At 45.1% G+C, this 16,335-nt stretch overlaps 1 protein-coding gene, 6 non-coding genes and 16 pseudogenes across 7 annotated transcripts in view; 22 read left to right on the forward strand and 1 right to left on the reverse strand.

The window, feature by feature from the left end:
- The window catches only part of LOC140296621 (uncharacterized), a 581,862-nt gene that overhangs the window by 478,254 nt on the left and 87,273 nt on the right, over positions 1-16,335 (reverse strand). The gene's annotated exons all lie outside the window — the stretch shown is intronic.
- LOC140299992 (5S ribosomal RNA) lies at positions 213-331 on the forward strand (annotated as a pseudogene).
- On the forward strand, positions 599-717 carry LOC140299322 (5S ribosomal RNA; annotated as a pseudogene).
- Positions 987-1,105, forward strand: LOC140271262 (5S ribosomal RNA; annotated as a pseudogene).
- LOC140293964 (5S ribosomal RNA) lies at positions 1,375-1,493 on the forward strand. The gene has a single exon (XR_011912728.1). It is a non-coding gene; the product is annotated as a 5S ribosomal RNA (ribosomal RNA).
- On the forward strand, positions 1,766-1,884 carry LOC140271190 (5S ribosomal RNA). Its single transcript, XR_011907840.1, has one exon. It is a non-coding gene; the product is annotated as a 5S ribosomal RNA (ribosomal RNA).
- LOC140299036 (5S ribosomal RNA) lies at positions 2,154-2,272 on the forward strand. The gene has a single exon (XR_011914622.1). It is a non-coding gene; the product is annotated as a 5S ribosomal RNA (ribosomal RNA).
- Positions 2,541-2,659, forward strand: LOC140313760 (5S ribosomal RNA; annotated as a pseudogene).
- Positions 2,929-3,047, forward strand: LOC140309306 (5S ribosomal RNA; annotated as a pseudogene).
- LOC140288681 (5S ribosomal RNA) lies at positions 3,317-3,435 on the forward strand (annotated as a pseudogene).
- Positions 3,705-3,823, forward strand: LOC140301535 (5S ribosomal RNA; annotated as a pseudogene).
- On the forward strand, positions 4,093-4,211 carry LOC140299773 (5S ribosomal RNA; annotated as a pseudogene).
- Positions 4,481-4,599, forward strand: LOC140299811 (5S ribosomal RNA; annotated as a pseudogene).
- On the forward strand, positions 4,869-4,987 carry LOC140299037 (5S ribosomal RNA). The gene has a single exon (XR_011914623.1). It is a non-coding gene; the product is annotated as a 5S ribosomal RNA (ribosomal RNA).
- LOC140313768 (5S ribosomal RNA) lies at positions 5,256-5,374 on the forward strand (annotated as a pseudogene).
- Positions 5,644-5,762, forward strand: LOC140309310 (5S ribosomal RNA; annotated as a pseudogene).
- LOC140309315 (5S ribosomal RNA) lies at positions 6,032-6,150 on the forward strand (annotated as a pseudogene).
- Positions 6,420-6,538, forward strand: LOC140268188 (5S ribosomal RNA; annotated as a pseudogene).
- Positions 6,808-6,926, forward strand: LOC140268195 (5S ribosomal RNA; annotated as a pseudogene).
- On the forward strand, positions 7,196-7,314 carry LOC140299775 (5S ribosomal RNA; annotated as a pseudogene).
- LOC140297765 (5S ribosomal RNA) lies at positions 7,584-7,702 on the forward strand. The gene has a single exon (XR_011913471.1). It is a non-coding gene; the product is annotated as a 5S ribosomal RNA (ribosomal RNA).
- LOC140297822 (5S ribosomal RNA) lies at positions 7,972-8,090 on the forward strand. Its single transcript, XR_011913523.1, has one exon. It is a non-coding gene; the product is annotated as a 5S ribosomal RNA (ribosomal RNA).
- On the forward strand, positions 8,359-8,477 carry LOC140295755 (5S ribosomal RNA; annotated as a pseudogene).

Below are 16,335 nucleotides of genomic sequence, written 5' to 3' on the forward strand. Positions count from 1 at the left end.
ACACATGAGGAAGTTGGTCATCTTCAACTGCTGCTGCTTTGTTGGCAGACACAAAGTGATCTGAGAGTCTCAGTTTCAACTACAGATAATAATCACATCAGGGATGAAGATGTGCCCACTACAATTTAGCCTTTCTCGGCAATTATCTGGTTACATCGAGGAAGTGTATGATTCCAGTACCTATATAGTGCACATTTGTCACAGACATTGTTGCTTACGGCCACACCACCCTGAAAATACCCGACCTCGTCGGATCTTGGAAGCCAAGCAGGGTTGGGCGTGGTTAGTACTTGGATGGGAGACTGCTTGGGAATACCAGGTGCTGTAAGCTTTTTCTCTTTCACTACCCCCTGCATGTTTTTGGTTGCAACGTCTGATCACCCTGTGACACATGAGTAAGTTGGTCATCTTCAGCTGCTGCTGCTTTGTTGGCAGACACGAAGTGATCTGAGAGTCTCAGTTTCAACTGCAGGTAATAATCACATCAGGGATGAAGATGTGCCCACTACATATCAGCCTTTCTCGGCAATTATCTGGTTACATAGAGTAACCGATAATTCCAGTACCTATATAATGCACATTTGTGACAGACATTGTTGCTTACAGCCACACCCCCCTGAACATGCCCGACCTCCTCTGATCTCGGAAGCCAAGCAGGGTTGGGCCTGGTTAGTACTTGAATGGGAGACTGCTTGGGAATACCAGGTGCTGTAAGCTTTTTCTCTTCTCTCGACCACCTGCATGTCTTTTGTTGCAACATCTGATCACCCTGTGACACATGAGGAAGTTGGTCATCTTCAGCTGCTGCTGCTTTGTTGGCAGACAAGAAGTGATCTGAGAGTCTCAGTTTCAACTGCAGGTAATAATCACATCAGGGATGAAGATGTGCCCACTACAAGTTAGCCTTTCTCGGCAATTATCTGGTTACATCGAGGAAGTGTATGATTCCAGTACCTATATAATGCACATTTGTCACAGAGATTATTTTTTACGGCCACACCACCCTGAATATGCCCGACCTCGTCTGATCTCGGAAGCCAAGCAGGGTTGGGCCTGGTTAGTACTTGGATTGGAGACCGCTTAGGAATACTAGGTGCTGTAAGCTTTTTCTCTTCTCTCTACCACCTGCATGTCTTTTGTTGCAACGTCTGATCACCCTGTGACACATGAGGAAGTTGGTCATCTTCAGCTGCTGCTGCTTTGTTGGCAGACACGAAGTGATCTGAGAGTCTCAGTTTCAACTGCAGATAATAATCACATCAGGGATGAAGATGTGCCCACTACATATCAGCCTTTCTCGGCAATTATCTGGTTACATAGAGTAACCGTATGATTCCAGTACCTATATAATGCACATTTGTCACAGACATTGTTGCTTACGGCCACACCACCCTCAACGTGCCCGACCTCTTCTGATCTCGGAAGCCAAGCAGGGTTGGGCCTGGTTAGTACTTGGATGGGAGACCGCTTGGGAATACCAGGTGCTGTAAGCTTTTTCTCTTCTCTCTACCACCTGCATGTCTTTTGTTGCAACGTCTGATCACTCTGTGACACATCATGAGGAAGTTGATCATCTTCAGCTGCTGCTGCTTTGTTGGCAGACACGAAGTGATCTGAGATTCTCAGTTTCAACTGCAGATAATAATCACGTCAGGGAAGAAGATGTGCCCACTACAAGTTAGCCTCTCTCGGCAATTATCTGGTTACATCGAGGAAGTGTATGATTCCAGTACCGATATAATGCACATTTGTCACAGACATTGTTGCTTACGGCCACACCAGCCTGAATATTCCCGACCTCGTCTGATCTCGGAAGCCAAGCAGGTTTGGGCCTGGTTAGTACTTGGATGGGAGACCGCTTGGGAATATCAGGTGCTGTAAGCTTTTTCTCTTCACTCTAGCACCTGCATGTCTTTTGTTGCAACGTCTGATCACCCTGTGACACATGAGGAAGTTGGTCATCTTCAGCTGCTGCTGCTTTGTTTACAGACACGAAGTGATCTGAGAGTCTCAGTTTCAACTACAGATAATAATCACATCAGGGATGAAGATGTGCCCACTACAATTTAGCCTTTCTCAGCAATTATCTGGTTACATCGAGGAAGTGTATGATTCCAGTACCTATATAATGCACATTTGTCACAGACATTGTTGCTTACGGCCACACCACCCTGAAAATACCCGACCTCGTCTGATCTTGGAAGCCAAGCAGGGTTGGGCGTGGTTAGTACTTGGATGGGAGACTGCTTGGGAATACCAGGTGCTGTAAGCTTTTTCTCTTTCACTACCCCCTGCATGTTTTTGGTTGCAACGTCTGATCACCCTGTGACACATGAGGAAGTTGGTCATCTTCAGCTGCTGCTGCTTTGTTGGCAGACACGAAGTGATCTGAGAGTCTCAGTTTCAACTGCAGGTAATAATCACATCAGGGATGAAGATGTGCCCACTACATATCAGCCTTTCTCGGCAATTATCTGGTTACATAGAGTAACCGTATGATTCCAGTACCTATATAATGCACATTTGTGACAGACATTGTTGCTTACAGCCACACCCCCCTGAACATGCCCGACCTCCTCTGATCTCGGAAGCCAAGCAGGTTTGGGCCTGGTTAGTACTTGAATGGGAGACTGCTTGGGAATACCAGGTGCTGTAAGCTTTTTCTCTTCTCTAGACCACCTGCATGTCTTTTGTTGCAACATCTGATCACCCTGTGACACATGAGGAAGTTGGTCATCTTCAGCTGCTGCTGCTTTGTTGGCAGACACGAAGTGATCTGAGAGTCTCAGTTTCAACTACAGATAATAATCACATCAGGGATGAAGATGTGCCCACTACAAGTTAGCCTTTCTCGGCAATTATCTGGTTACATCGAGGAAGTGTATGATTCCAGTACCTATATAATGCACAAATGTCACAGACATTGTTGCTTACGGCCACACCACCCTGAAAATACCCGACCTCGTCTGATCTCAGAAGCCAAGTAGGGTTGGGCCTGGTTAGTACTTGGATGTGAGACTGCTTGGGAATACCAGGTGCTGTAAGCTCTTTCTCTTCTCTCGACCACCTGCATGTCTTTTGTTGCAACGTCTGATCACCCTGTGACACATGAGGAAGTTGGTCATCTTCAGCTGCTGCTGCTTTGTTGGCAGACACGAAGTGATCTGAGAGTCTCAGTTTCCACTGCAGGTAATAATCAAATCAGGGATGAAGATGTGCCCACTACAAGTTAGCCTTTCTCGGCAATTATCCGGTTACATAGAGGAACTGTATGATTCCAGTACCTATATAATGCACATTTGTCACAGACATTGTTGCTTACGGCCACTCCACCCTGAACATGCCCGACCTCGTCTGATCTCAGAAACCAAGTAGGGTTGGGCCTGGTTAGTACTTGGATGTGAGACTACTTGGGAATACCAGGTGCTGTAAGCTTTTTCTCTTCTCTCTACCACCTGCATGTCTTTTGTTGCAACGTCTGATCACCCTGTGACACATGAGGAAGTTGGTCATCTTCAGCTGCTGCTGCTTTGTCGGCAGACACGAAGTGATCTGAGAGTCTCAGTTTCAACTACAGATAATAATCACATCAGGGATGAAGATGTGCCCACTACAAGTTAGCCTTTCTCGGCAATTATCTGGTTACATAGAGTAACCATATGATTCCAGTACCGATATAATGCACCTTTGTCACAGACATTGTTGCTTACGGCCACACCACCCTGAACATACCCGACCTCATCTGATCTAGGAAGCCAAGCAGGGTTGGGCCTGGTTAGTACTTGGATTGGAGACCGCTTAGGAATACCAGGTGCTGTAAGCTTTTTCTCTTCTCTCTACCACCTGCATGTCTTTTGTTGCAACGTCTGATCACCCTGTGACACATGAGGAAGTTGGTCATCTTCAGCTGCTGCTGCTTTGTTGGCAGACACGAAGTGATCTGAGAGTCTCAGTTTCAACTACAGATAATAATCACATCAGGGATGAAGATGTGCCCACTACATATCAGCCTTTCTCGGCAATTATCTGGTTACATAGAGTAACCGTATGATTCCAGTACCGATATAATGCACATTTGTCACAGACATTGTTGCTTACGGCCACACCACCCTCAACGTGCCCGACCTCGTCTGATCTCGGAAGCCAAGCAGGGTTGGGCCTGGTTAGTACTTGGATGGGAGACAGCTTGGGAATACCAGGTGCTGTAAGCTTTTTCTCTTCACTCTAGCACCTGCATGTCTTTTGTTGCAACGTCTGATCACCCTGTGACACATGAGGAAGTTGGTCATCTTCAGCTGCTGCTGCTTTGTTGGCAGACACGAAGTGATCTGAGAGTCTCAGTTTCCGCTGGAGAGAGTAATCACGACAGGGAAGAAGATGTGCCCACTACAAGTTAGCCTCTCTCGGCAATTATCTGGTTACATAGAGGAACTGTATGATTCCAGTACCGATATAATGCACATTTGTCACAGACATTGTTGCTTACGGCCACACCACCCTGAATATTCCCGACCTCATCTGATCTCGGAAGCCAAGCAGGTTTGGGCCTGGTTAGTACTTGGATGGGAGACCGCTTGGGAATATCAGATGCTGTAAGCTTTTTCTCTTCACTCTAGCACCTGCATGTCTTTTGTTGCAACGTCTGATCACCCTGTGACACATGAGGAAGTTGGTCATCTTCAGCTGCTGCTGCTTTGTTGGCAGACACGAAGTGATCTGAGAGTCTCAGTTTCAACTACAGATAATAATCACATCAGGGATGAAGATGTGCCCACTACAATTTAGCCTTTCTCAGCAATTATCTGGTTACATCGAGGAAGTGTATGATTCCAGTACCTATATAGTGCACATTTGTCACAGACATTGTTGCTTACGGCCACACCACCCTGAAAATACCCGACCTCGTCTGATCTTGGAAGCCAAGCAGGGTTGGGCGTGGTTAGTACTTGGATGGGAGACTGCTTGGGAATACCAGGTGCTGTAAGCTTTTTCTCTTTCACTACCCCCTGCATGTTTTTGGTTGCAACGTCTGATCACCCTGTGACACATGAGGAAGTTGGTCATCTTCAGCTGCTGCTGCTTTGTTGGCAAACACGAAGTGATCTGAGAGTCTCAGTTTCAACTGCAGGTAATAATCACATCAGGGATGAAGATGTGCCCACTACATATCAGCCTTTCTCGGCAATTATCTGGTTACATAGAGTAACCGTATGATTCCAGTACCTATATAATGCACATTTGTGACAGACATTGTTGCTTACAGCCACACCCCCCTGAACATGCCCGACCTCCTCTGATCTCGGAAGCCAAGCAGGTTTGGGCCTGGTTAGTACTTGAATGGGAGACTGCTTGGGAATACCAGGTGCTGTAAGCTTTTTCTCTTCTCTAGACCACCTGCATGTCTTTTGTTGCAACATCTGATCACCCTGTGACACATGAGGAAGTTGGTCATCTTCAGCTGCTGCTGCTTTGTTGGCAGACACGAAGTGATCTGAGAGTCTCAGTTTCCACTGCAGGTAATAATCAAATCAGGGATGAAGATGTGCCCACTACAAGTTAGCCTTTCTCGGCAATTATCCGGTTACATAGAGGAACTGTATGATTCCAGTACCTATATAATGCACAAATGTCACAGACATTGTTGCTTACGGCCACACCACCCTGAAAATACCCGACCTCGTCTGATCTCAGAAGCCAAGTAGGGTTGGGCCTGGTTAGTACTTGGATGTGAGACTGCTTGGGAATACCAGGTGCTGTAAGCTCTTTCTCTTCTCTCGACCACCTGCATGTCTTTTGTTGCAACGTCTGATCACCCTGTGACACATGAGGAAGTTGGTCATCTTCAGCTGCTGCTGCTTTGTTGGCAGACACGAAGTGATCTGAGAGTCTCAGTTTCCACTGCAGGTAATAATCAAATCAGGGATGAAGATGTGCCCACTACAAGTTAGCCTTTCTCGGCAATTATCTGGTTACATCGAGGAAGTGTATGATTCCAGTACCTATATAATGCACAAATGTCACAGACATTGTTGCTTACGGCCACACCACCCTGAAAATACCCGACCTCGTCTGATCTCAGAAGCCAAGTAGGGTTGGGCCTGGTTAGTACTTGGATGTGAGACTGCTTGGGAATACCAGGTGCTGTAAGCTCTTTCTCTTCTCTCGACCACCTGCATGTCTTTTGTTGCAACGTCTGATCACCCTGTGACACATGAGGAAGTTGGTCATCTTCAGCTGCTGCTGCTTTGTTGGCAGACACGAAGTGATCTGAGAGTCTCAGTTTCCACTGCAGGTAATAATCAAATCAGGGATGAAGATGTGCCCACTACAAGTTAGCCTTTCTCGGCAATTATCCGGTTACATAGAGGAACTGTATGATTCCAGTACCTATATAATGCACAAATGTCACAGACATTGTTGCTTACGGCCACACCACCCTGAACATACCCGACCTCGTCTGATCTAGGAAGCCAAGCAGGGTTGGGCCTGGTTAGTACTTGGTTTGGAGACCGCTTAGGAATACCAGGTGCTGTAAGCTTTTTCTCTTCTCTCTACCACCTGCATGTCTTTTGTTGCAACGTCTGATCACCCTGTGACACATGAGGAAGTTGGTCATCTTCAGCTGCTGCTGCTTTGTTGGCAGACACGAAGTGATCTGAGAGTCTCAGTTTCAACTACAGATAATAATCACATCAGGGATGAAGATGTGCCCACTACAAGTTAGCCTTTCTCGGCAATTATCTGGTTACATCGAGGAAGTGTATGATTCCAGTACCTATATAATGCACAAATGTCACAGACATTGTTGCTTACGGCCACACCACCCTGAACATACCCGACCTCGTCTGATCTAGGAAGCCAAGCAGGGTTGGGCCTGGTTAGTACTTGGTTTGGAGACCGCTTAGGAATACCAGGTGCTGTAAGCTTTTTCTCTTCTCTCTACCACCTGCATGTCTTTTGTTGCAACGTCTGATCACCCTGTGACACATGAGGAAGTTGGTCATCTTCAGCTGCTGCTGCTTTGTTGGCAGACACGAAGTGATCTGAGAGTCTCAGTTTCAACTACAGATAATAATCACATCAGGGATGAAGATGTGCCCACTACATATCAGCCTTTCTCGGCAATTATCTGGTTACATAGAGTAACCGTATGATTCCAGTACCGATATAATGCACATTTGTCACAGACATTGTTGCTTACGGCCACACCACCCTCAACGTGCCCGACCTCGTCTGATCTCGGAAGCCAAGCAGGGTTGGGCCTGGTTAGTACTTGGATGGGAGACAGCTTGGGAATACCAGGTGCTGTAAGCTTTTTCTCTTCACTCTAGCACCTGCATGTCTTTTGTTGCAACGTCTGATCACCCTGTGACACATGAGGAAGTTGGTCATCTTCAGCTGCTGCTGCTTTGTTGGCAGACACGAAGTGATCTGAGAGTCTCAGTTTCCGCTGGAGAGAGTAATCACGACAGGGAAGAAGATGTGCCCACTACGCATCAGCCTTTCTCGGCAATTATCTGGTTACATAGACGAACCGTATGATTCCAGTACCGATATAATGCACATTTGTCACAGACATTGTTGCTTACGGCCACACCACCCTCAACGTGCCCGACCTCGTCTGATCTCGGAAGCCAAGCAGGGTTGGGCCTGGTTAGTACTTGGATGGGAGACTGCTTGGGAATACCAGGTGCTGTAAGCTTTTTCTCTTCACTCTAGCACCTGCATGTCTTTTGTTGCAACGTCTGATCACCCTGTGACACATGAGGAAGTTGGTCATCTTCAGCTGCTGCTGCTTTGTTGGCAGACACGAAGTGATCTGAGAGTCTCAGTTTCAACTACAGATAATAATCACATCAGGGATGAAGATGTGCCCACTACGCATCAGCCTTTCTCGGCAATTATCTGGTTACATAGAGGAACCGTATGATTCCAGTACCTATATAATGCACATTTGTGACAGACATTGTTGCTTACGGCCACACCACCCTGAATATGCCTGACCTCGTCTGATCTCGGAAGCCAAGCAGGGTTGGGCCTGGTTAGTACTTGGATGGGAGACTGTTTGGGAATACCAGGTGCTGTAAGCTTTTTCTCTTCTCTCGACCACCTGCATGTCTTTTGTTGCAACGTCTGATCACCCTGTGACACATGAGGAAGTTGGTCATCTTCAGCTGCTGCTGCTTTGTTGGCAGACACGAAGTGATCTGAGATTCTCAGTTTCAGCTGGAGAGAATGATCACATCAGGGAAAAGATGTGCCCACTACAAGTCAGCCTTTCTCGGCAATTATCTGGTTGCATTGATGAACCGTATGATTCCAGTATCTATATAATGCACATTTGTCACAGATATTGTTACTTAAGGCCACACCACCCTGAATATACCCAACCTCGTCTGATCTCAGAAGCCAAGCAGGGTTGGGCCTGGTTAGTACTTGGATGGCAGACGGCTTGGGAATACCAGGTGCTGTAAGCTTTTTCTCTTATCTGCACCACCTGTCTTTTGTTGCAATTTCTGATCACCCTGTGAAGTTAAGCAGGGTCGGGCCTGGTTAGTACTCGGTTAAATCCGGTTGTTCTACTGTACTTCTCTACAAAAACCAAAGAGGAAGCTGCTGTCCCATCAAAATTCAACGTCTTCAAGATCAAAAAAGAAGTCCAGTTGCTCTTATGAATACTCTCCATCATTTCAGTTTATTTCTGACATTCAGCTTTTCATAGCACATGATGACTGTGTTGAAAATATGTGCAACAATGTAAACCACCAAGATATTCTGAATAATAATTGTATTTATTTTCACTGAGGCTTGTGTAAACCACAGACTGTATTTAGTGTAAACTGTGTTTTCATTCCTGAGCTGATCTCATTCACCTGATGACACTCCTTAACTGTCACTGTTGAAAAATTCCTCCAATTATTTATAGTTTAGATAGAAATTGTTAGAAACGTTTGTTTTTAATGTCCCTCATCAGGATGTAGAGTCATTACTGTGGTGAAGGAGTTTGTCCAAGTTTGGGGTTGAGTTAATGTCTGAAATCATGGGGGATGGATGGTAACATCACCGTCCTTTCAGTTATTTTATTTAACTTAAATCATTCCTGTTGCACACATGCTTAGCTAACTGGCTAACGACACGTTTACTGTTAGCGAGTCAAGAGAGACCGCACACAGGCAGAGTTCAGTCTGAATGAACAGAGCAGGAGCTTAAACCTCCTCTACATCCCTGTGAGCAGGATGAAGGCGTCCTCTTGTGTTAGTTTTCAGATTTCAGCTGTGAACCTGCAGGACGGCATGAGAAAAGAGAGATTTAAACATCTGTAATATCACACTGTGTCAGTTTGTTCACAGGACTCACAACCTGTAACACTGATGCTGCTTTCAGGGAACTTCTTCCTGTTATTGTTTCTTTTTTTGTGAACTTTAACTTTATCAATAAGTGGCAGACCAAACAGCACAGTCACCTCTCCATCTGTGGTCTCCAAACACGACTGAAACTGAGGAGTCTGCTGGAAACTCCACTTTACTCTGACCCGCTCCACCCAAACTCGTACCTGTGACGATCCTTAAACAATACGTGGAACAGAACAATGAGAGGTAAACAGTTCTCAGCCCCACCACAAAACCTTTTCATTCATTTGGATGACATGATCCTTTCTTCATCATATTCTCATTAATGATCAGAGCTGAGTCAGATTTCTTTGAAAAGTCCATCGCTGACAGCAGCAGAAAGTGACTAAATATACTGAACATAATTACAATGTTTTCAGTATTTTTAGCTTGTGCTACTTTCTATTTGTGCTCCACCACATTCAGAGACTCTGTTGTACCTTTTAGTCCACTACATTCATCTGATAACTTCAGCACATTCAGACTAATACTAAAAAACATCAGAAAGAACAGAATCAGATCATAGAATATGATGTAAGATCACACACATCACCTTTAATCATTCCATAACACGTTATTCCAAAGAGTGCCATTCTGCCTCATTTATTCTATCTTTTATATTAAAGTATGTTTTCATATGAATGTTTTTGTAGTTTGAGTAAAAATAAAAAGTAAATCTACAGTTTTTACCTGAAACAAAATCTCTGTGGTTCTGATTCTGTGACTTTTGTCCAAGAATTCTTCTTCCACTTCTTGCCTTACTCCCATTTTCACAGAAACACAATTCATGATCAGGATGAATCCACAATTTATTATTTCCAGAAAAACATCCAGAATCAGAACATTTAGTTTCTGGGTTACCAAGTAGATCATTACTGAGAGTTTTCAAAGCAGCAGCAACATTTGATCTCTGAAACAGATCAAAGTAAGTTTAACTGCAGAATTATTTTCACATTTACAAAGTGATGAGATGTGAAAAGAATCTGTGATAAAGGAAGGTCTGCTGATTTCTCTGTTTGGCTCCATGAAGTGGAAGAGAAACAACAACATACAAACACATCAACACAAGGATTCAACTAACATTCAGAGCTCAGAGAAGTTTAGATTTTCATGTGGAGAAATCTTTCTGTGAATAAAACTCAGCATTAGCAGCGATATCCTCCATGGCTGCACAAACAGGAAAAAGCAGCAAATAAACAACAGAACAGCAGCGCAGAGACATCACAGCAATGAACTCTCAGCAACAAACTGACTGAATACCTTTATTTCACTTCACACAGCTCAGCTGTGGCTCCAGTCCATCCAATCCTAACTCCAGCATAGAGCGGCTGAGTGAATGTGGTCTGGACTCTGTGGAGGAGAGTCATGGCTTCAGAGACGCTGTAGAAGGACAGAATACCTGCTCTGTGATCCAGGTACACTCCTACTCTGGAGGACTGAGGACCTGAGATGGAGGCTTTCATCTTGTTGGACCAAAATTCAAAACTGTTTTGGGAACATTTTAATTCCCAAGATTTGTCATTACGTCCAAATCCACATTCATTCCCTGTTCTGCTGATGTTCTTGTATGCGACTGCTACATCAGCTCCTCCCCCTCTCCTCTCCACCTCCCAGTAACAGCGTCCAGTCAGACTCTCTCTGCTCAGGACCTGACACCATTCCGTGAATCTGTCTGGATGAGCAGAATAAGACTGAGGTTGTCTCATTACTGTCACTTTTCTGTTCCCCTCTGACACTAACAGATATGTGTTTGCTGTGTTTGGATCCAGTGTGATGTCACATGAATATTTTAAGAAGGCAGCTCTGCTCTTTGGCTCTGGTTCTGGTTCTGGCAGTAAAACATCCACTTCAGTGACTGTCAGTGAGCCGTTTGTCCATTTCTCTCTCAGAATGTCCTGTAGTTTCTCTCTGAGCTCTGACGCAGCTGCTGTCACATCCTCAAAGTACCTCAGAGGACGGGTATTGATGCTGGATGAGTGTGTGGACTCACTGAGTGCTGACACTGAGGGGTAGTTGTGTAGAAACTGGTTGTGATCGTCTGTGTGTGAGAGCTGCTTCAGCTCAGCATCTTTCCTCTTCAGCTCAGTGATCTCCTGCTCCAGCTTCTCCTGAAGCTCTTTGACTCGACTCACTTCAGTTTGCTGCTGGGATCTGAGCTGCTGCTTCACATCAGAGCTTCTTTTGTGGATGAGACGGATCAGCTCGGTGAAGATGTTCTCACTGTCCTCCACTGTTTTATCAGCAGACTGATTGATGGCCTCCACCTCCTGTTGAAGCAGCTTCACATCTTTCTCTCTGTCCTGGATTCTCTGCTGGATTTGTTGTCGACCCCCCTCCAGCTCTCTCTGCCTCTCAGTCCTTTCTGCTGCAGCTGACACTGTGTCGTGGCCTTTATGATCATCCACAGGGCAGAGATAACAGATAGACTTCTGATCAGTACGGCAGAACATCTTCATCACCTCATCATGACGACAGCAGATGTTCTCCTGGAGGCTCTTGGAGGGCTCCACCAGCTTGTGTTTCTTGAATGGGGTCACATCATAATGAGGCTGATGCTGTTTCTCACAGTAAGAGACCAGACAGAATAAACAGGACTTGATGGCTTTCAGTCTTCTTCCAGAGCAGAAATCACAGGCCACAGCTTCAGGTCCAGCATGGCAGAGATCAGCAGGAGCAGCTTGGAGTCCAGTCTTCTTCAGCTGCTCCACTAAATCAGCTAACATGGTGCTTTTCTCCAGGACAGGCCTCGGTGTGAAAGTTTTCCTGCAATGAGGGCATCTGTGAATTCCCTTCTTATTCTTTCGATTCCAGTAGCCTTTAATACAGTTCATGCAGTAGCTGTGTCCACAGGGAATAGTCACCGAATCCTTCAGTAGATCCAGACAGATCGAACAAGAGAAGGTTTCCAGGTCCAGTTTAACCCTTTTCTGAGCCATTTCCTCCATTTGGCAGAGCAGTGTGTGACTCTCAGAGCAGAAACACCGTCTGTGCTGTGATACAAAACTAATTCCACCTCCTTTTGTTGCAGCTGATCAGCTGATCTTCACTTAAGAGCTCCTCTACTATCACACAATGGTTTCACACATCCTCCCACCTTTAGATCAGTTTGGGGAGGGCACAAGGGAACAGTGCTGGTTTCACCTCAATCCAGGCAGGATTGTTCAAGGGGTTGTTGAATTCTTATTTGTTCTCTGTTGAAGGGAAAGATAAATTCATCAACCTTCCACTTAAAGCTCAACATGAAGAAAATTGGTTTCTCTGAATCTATCAGATCAGCATTTTCCGCTCTGCAGCAGCTTGAAATTCATAAATCATGATCTTCTGCTGAAATTCTCTCCTGAATCTTCAGACTGATGCATTCAAGTGCGTGACATGAAACATGAGCTCTCATACGGCTGTTGGACTTCAGAAGAGGTAAAAACCTGCAGAGTTGAGCTGCCTGAAAACTAAAGCTGACCCCTAACCTGCAAACTTTCTGTACTCCTGGCTGGCTGGACCAGAGTCCAGAGAAGAGTCAAATATTAGCTCTTAACTCACATGTAGATATTACCGATTAAAGGTTTCTTAAGACTGCGTCAGAGATGTTTGATCATAATCTATCTATCGAGCTCAGTATACTGACTGGTGTCTCCAGGCTGAGCCTGATAGAAACCCTCTTTGTCTCTTTGTCTCTGTGTAGAAAAGAAGCTGCATCTTAAGATGGAGTTCCTGTGGTGTTCTGTCCACTCTTGTCCACACTGAAAACACAAACAGCATAAAACAGCAGAATGACTTCTTTTTCAGCCTTTTTCAGTTGGCAGGAAACAACAAAATGCTTCACAGCAAACATCTGTTCAGAAGTGAGCAAACCCAGCTGAGCAGATTAGTGTGATCAGAGATTTCTGTGTTGCTCAGATAACATTTCATGTACTTTATGTTTCTGCGTCACGTCGACAGCATTGGGTGTGACGCCGTCATTGAGCATTCAAAGTTCTGCATTGAGGGACCGTGTTTCTCTGCAATTCACCATGCTGCTAGGGGTGTGTGGCTGTGTTTGTGTGGTTTCAGGGGTTATAGCCGAATCCTTGCTTTTTCTTCCGGTCACAGTTAACAACAGTAAACTATGGCAATAGAGGTGGAGCGGCTGTATTTGGAGTTGGAGCTCATCAATACTGAATAACAAATGCTTATATCGCAAATGTTGAAGCGCAGGCGACAGAAAAGACGTTTGCGGAGGTGGTCTGTACGACCACTAAACTGGTCAAGGCTGGGAACGAGTGAATTTACAACACTGGTTCACCCACTGAGGGACCTGAACAAGTGCACTTTTGATACTTTCGAATATCAACGGGCCGATTTGACGAGCTTCTTCGCCGTGTACGAAGATCCCCTCCCCTCTGCAAAAATTGTGTATTCCTCTCAAGGTGCTAACTGTCTCCATTGTATTGTGATTAGCCACTCCACCCCCCACTGAGGTTGCTGCCTGTAATGACAAAGGCCAAACTGCTGTTTGAATGAACTCTGATCAGCCCAACATACGGTGTGTTGAGTTATGTCTGTTGTACACAGACTGTACAAAGACAGACCCTTTTTCATATTTATATTTTATTTAGCCAACTAACAGATGTTCACATTCACCTTATTTTGTGAGATTATTTCTATTTGTCATAACACTTGTTTTAATAATGGTCTGTTATTTTAGGAAGGGACATACTAAATCATTCATGAACGGTAATTTGGTTGTAGGTAAACCTCAATTTCAATGACAATTTACTCTGCCAAGCTCACAATGTGAGAGGACAGAGGACTGGAATTAGTGCCCCAAAAACACAATTTCAGCTTGGAAAAACTACAAACAGACGATATAACTTCAGGAAGAATAAATGTTTATTTCACACTAAGAAAAGTAGGCTCACTACATATGAAGGCTATACAAAGCACAGAAATGTAGCATACAGTTGTCCTATCTAGCAGTTTCCACATTCCCATGGTGAGTCTTTCCTACATTTGCCACAGGTGTATCTGCGGCAGCGTACACAAAGTTCAGTGCTTCTGTTATTATTGCAGAGTATGTGCACCTGGCACTGTGTCTTTTTCTTCTGAGAAACTCCCATCTCGCGAAGCTGCTGTTTGTGTTCTTCCCCTTGTGCCTTTTCCTGCAAAAGCCTGTTTTGAAGTTCCTTTGCAAGCTCCAGCATGAACAGTTGGCGACTTTCTTTGGATCCCGTACATGCTGTGTACAAGACCTGTGCATTTGTGACAGCCATGTCAAGCAGATTGTAAAACACAGCCATGGGCCATCTCTGTGTTCCTGCACGCACCGAGTGGTTGCGTGATTTCTGGCCCATGATATCAACGCCTTTGAAATGGGTGTAATCAACAAAAGTGTTTGTTTTTTGTTTTTGGGTGTCCACAATTTCCACTTTCTGATGCATGGTGCTCAAAAGACTAACAGATTTTTTGTTGCAAACACCGTCAGCAAAGCACTTCCAGATGTGAACACCTGTGTGGAGTACAACTGGCGCCCCAAGGTTTCCTTTGCAGTTGCTGGTAACTCCCAACGATTTTTGTTGATGGTGCCAAGCAGAGTTGTTTTTCGTTGAAGAAGCCTGTTAGCCAAAGACAGAGAGGTAAAGAAATTGTCCATAGTTACAGTCCTTCCCTGGTCCATAAATGGTTCCATCAATTTCAAAACAACATTCTCTGACAGCCTCTCTCCCGTCGGACGAGTGGGATCTTTCCCTAAGTAAGGGATGGCATTACACATGTATTTTGTGTCCAGATCTATTACAATCCAAAACTTGAATCCAAACTTGTCAGGCTTTGATGCAGTGTACTGCAGAAAGGGACAACGAACCTTTGAAGGAAATAACTGCTCATCCACGGTAACATGCTGCCCTGGACCGTAGGACGACACACATTTCTGAACAAACCGCTGCCAGATGTCTGAAATTGCTGCAAATTTGTCCGTTTGTATGCGCTCCTTTCGGGTGTCCTTGTTGTCGAAGCGAAGGTACTGCTTTATTTCAAGAAAGCGGTTACGGGGCATTATGGCTTTGACATCTGGGTTTCTGAATCTACTGGACCACATGAGTCGCATGGCACCAATGTAGCCCTTGGCAGCCCTGTGAAAAAGGATTGCGAGGAACGCCATCCGCTCGAAGACACTCATCTGCCAGCTGGGTTTTGTTCTAGGGCCCTCCTGGATTGTGCAGTCTCTGATGGTCAACAACATGCTGATATCCAACAAACACAGGAAGCTTTGAAGGCGACTCGTGATTTTGTTTGTTGAAAACTCTGTTGGCCCTCCAGATCCATCAAATGCCATCTGTGAAGTTTCATGAGCAGAAAAGTCTCCAACTTTGCAGTGGAACCACATAGTGCCATCTTTCGCCTTTTCTGTGGATCCAGGTGTTATGCCCACATCTGCAACTTTTTGTTTTTTATTACAAGGGGGATTTACATGCCACGTGTCTTCCTCCTCATCTGACATGGCCTCTGTGTCTGGACTGTCCTGCTCAATCACATAATTGATCACCCGTCTCCTGGTGTGTCTTTGGAGGGGAGGATTTATTGGTGCAAGAGAAGTCGCATCCTCATCACTTGACGAATCTGTGACAACGTTTTCATTCTGAAATGCAAAGTCCACATCTCCACCATTAGATTCACAGTCCGACGTGCTCTGTAGAACTGCTAAAGCCTGCTGAGCACTGATCCCTCTTGGTTGCCTTGGTTGTGACATCATGAAGTCTGGGTCTGTGTGCCAGGCATTCCCTATTTATGATTGTTTCTCGCCCACAACATTCACACCTTTTACGACACTCCCTTCCTCTCCCTTCCTTCATCGAATCTAAATTGTATGAAGCCCATTGAGTCTTACAAAAGGGCACATCAACTATAATCAAACCCACATAGTCAACTTGAAAGAGGCTATTTCTCAGATAACACAATTTGTCTTATGCCTTTG

Source organism: Leuresthes tenuis, unplaced genomic scaffold, assembly GCF_036924035.1.
Source record: "Leuresthes tenuis unplaced genomic scaffold, fLeuTen1.0.hap1 SCAF_1, whole genome shotgun sequence".
NCBI lineage: Eukaryota > Metazoa > Chordata > Actinopteri > Atheriniformes > Atherinopsidae > Leuresthes > Leuresthes tenuis.